Source organism: Gossypium arboreum, unplaced genomic scaffold, assembly GCF_025698485.1.
Source record: "Gossypium arboreum isolate Shixiya-1 unplaced genomic scaffold, ASM2569848v2 Contig00747, whole genome shotgun sequence".
NCBI classification, from domain to species: domain Eukaryota; kingdom Viridiplantae; phylum Streptophyta; class Magnoliopsida; order Malvales; family Malvaceae; genus Gossypium; species Gossypium arboreum.
In genome coordinates, this window is record NW_026440861.1 from 1 (window position 1) to 3,002 (window position 3,002).

The 3,002-nt window shown below is 56.2% G+C and overlaps 1 non-coding gene across 1 annotated transcript; it reads right to left on the bottom strand.

Moving 5' to 3' along the window:
- Positions 1-2,647: 2,647 nt before the first annotated feature.
- LOC128289240 (5.8S ribosomal RNA) lies at positions 2,648-2,800 on the bottom strand. The gene has a single exon (XR_008278904.1). It is a non-coding gene; the product is annotated as a 5.8S ribosomal RNA (ribosomal RNA).
- Between the last annotated feature and the right edge of the window lie 202 nt (positions 2,801-3,002).

Sequence of the window (3,002 nt, forward strand, 5' to 3'; positions counted from 1 at the left end):
ATAAGTAAAATAACGTTAAAAGTAGTGGTATTTCAATTTCGCCCAGAGGCTCCCACTTATCCTACACCTCTCAAGTCATTTTCACAAAGTCGGACTAGAGTCAAGCTCAGCGGGTCTTCTTTCCCGTGATTACACCAAGCTTGGTTCCCTTGGCGTGGTTTATTTGGATAGTGAAGCGGGGGCCGGTAGGAATCTCGTTAATCCATTCATCGCGTCACTAATTAGATGGCGAGGCATTTGGCTACTATAAGAGAGTCATAGTTACTCCCGCCGTTTACCGCGCTTGGTTGAATTTCTTCACTTTGACATTGAGCAGGCGAAATCACATTGCGTGAGCATCGCGAGACCATCGCAATGCTTTGTTTTAATTAAACGATCAGATTCCTTGTCGTACCGATTACGAGTCATTGTTCGTCGCAGGGAAGGCCCGAAGGCGCGTTCGATCCGAATCCCCGGCGAAACGCGGCGACCCGCTCTGCCGCGAGCGGCTTCGGCGATGCCACCGGCGGCCGAGCGGGTTCGAGGCCCAGGACCCGTGCTGACCCTCAGAGCCAATCCTTTTCGAGGAGTTCTGGATCCATTTGCCGAACTTCCCTTGCCTACATTGTTCCATTGACGGTATGTTCACCTTGGAACTGATGCGGTTATGAAATGCGGCCGGCGGCGGACCTTTTCGGTCCTCCGGATTTTCAAAGGGCCAGGGCTGCCGGACACCACGACGACGTGCGGTGCTCTTCGGCCAGCTGGACCCTACCTCCGGTGGCCGTTTCGAGTGGGCGGTAGTTAAGCGAAAAAGATAACTCTTCCGAGGCCCCGTAAGCGTCTCCGGACTCCTAACGTTGCCGTCGGCCGCCGCGTCCGGTTGAGAATTTTAACGATTCCTTTCGAAGCTTCGCTGAGCAGCTATCGGACGAGCTTCCCGTCTCTTAGGATCGACTAACCCATGTGCAAGTGCCGTTCACATGGAACCTTTCCCCTCTTGACCTTCAAAGTTCTCATTTGAATATTTGCTACTACCACCAAGATCTGCGCAAGCGGTAGCTCATGGGGCTCGCGCCGGGTTTTGCGGCGACCATGCGCCCTCCTACTCATCGGGGCTGGCTCTTGCCCAAGCGGCCAAAGGTATAGGTCGCGGCAAGCGCCATCCATTTTCGAGGGCTAGTTGATTGGCGGAGGTGAGTTGTTACACACTCCTTAGCGGATTTCGACTTCCATGACCACCGTCCTCCTTTGTCTTAATCGACCAACACCCTTTGTGGGTTCTAGGTTAGCCTTGTGATTGGAGCACCGTAACCCGGCTTCCGGTTCATCCGCATCGCCGATTAAACTTACCAAAAATGGCCCACTTGGAGCTCTCGATTCCGTGGTGCGGCTCAGCAAGCAACCGCGCCGTCCTACCTATTTAAAGTTTGAGAATAGGTCGAGGCGTTGCGCCCCGATGCCTCTAATCATTGGCTTTACCCGATAGAACTTCGCTAAGGGCTCCGGCTATCTGAGAAACTTCGGAGGAACCGGCTACTAGGCAGTTCGATTAGTCTTTCGCCCTATACCCGTCGAACGAGCGATTTGCCGTCGATGTCGCTGCGGGCCTCCACGAAGTTTCCTCTGGCCGCCCGCTTCGAGGCATAGTTCACCATCTTTCGGGTCCGAAGCGAATCATGCTCTCCTCGAACCCTTCTCGGAAGATCAAGGTCGGTCGGCGGTGCACCGTGAGGATCCGCCAATCAGCTTCCTTGCGCCTTACGGGTTTTCCAGCCCGTTGACTTCGCACACATGTCGAGACTCCTTGGTCCGTGTTTCAAGGCGGGCGAATAGAAAACCAGCGGCGGCCGAGAACACGCGAGTGCTTGGCTTGCGCCGAGGCGGCGCGTCTTTGGATCCCACGATCGGCGGCAGCGTCTCCACAGGCGTATCAAAGGCGGGCTTGGGCGCCGCCACGACTCCGCGTCGGTCCACGCCCGAGCCGATCGGCGGACCGGCTCTCGCCGTTCCACATCCGACCGGGGCGCATCGCCGGCCCCATCCGCTTCCCTCCGACAATTTCAAGCACTCTTTGACTCTCTTTTCAAAGTCCTTTTCATCTTTCCCTCGCGGTACTTGTTCGCTTCTCGGTCTCTCACCGTATTTAGCCTTGGGCCGAATTTACCGCCCGATTAGGGCTGCATTCCCAAACAACCCGACTTCGTAAACGGCGCCTCGTGGTGCGGCGGGTCCGAGCACGGCAGGGCTCTCACCCTCTCGGCGCCCCTTTCCGGGGACTTAGGCGATCGCCGCTGAGGCGCTTCTCCGGACTACAATTGAACAGCCGGTGGCGCCCGATTCTCAAGCTGGGCTTTTCCGGTTCGCTCGCCGTTACTAGGGAATCTGGTAAGTTTCTTTTCCTCCGCTTATTGATATGCTTAAACTCGGTGGGTAATCCGCTGACACAGGGGTCGCGATCACGATGCCGAAAGGGTTTAAGGGTCTCGATCGACGAAGCGCGCGCGACTCGAGCGAGGTTTGCTTGCGGCATTACCACCGATCGTCGCGACGATTATGTCGTCGAGGACTCGAATTTAGGCCAACCGCTGGTTGTGGCGCACGGAGGCCAATTTCCGCCCCGGTCCAACCGAGTCGAGGATCGGGGTTAGATGGGGGCGACGATGCGTGACACCCAGGCGGACGTGCCCTCGGCCTAATGGCAGGGCGCAACTTGCGTTCAAAGACTTCGATGGTTCACGGGATTACGCAATTCACACCAAGTATCGCATTTCGCTCGTTCTTCATCGATGCGAGGCCGAGATATCCGTTGCCGAGAGTCGTTCTATATACTTTGCGACAAAGAACAACATCAACTGACGCGACACGCGAACGGTGCGGCGACAAGAGATGTGTCCCTTTTTCATTTCGATTCCTTGGCGCGATTCGCGCCGGGGTTTATTCGTTTTGCATCGAAGAAGTTGATCGACATCTCACCCACCCAATGGGCAAAAGGGATGACAAGACCGGCCGCTCCGACACGC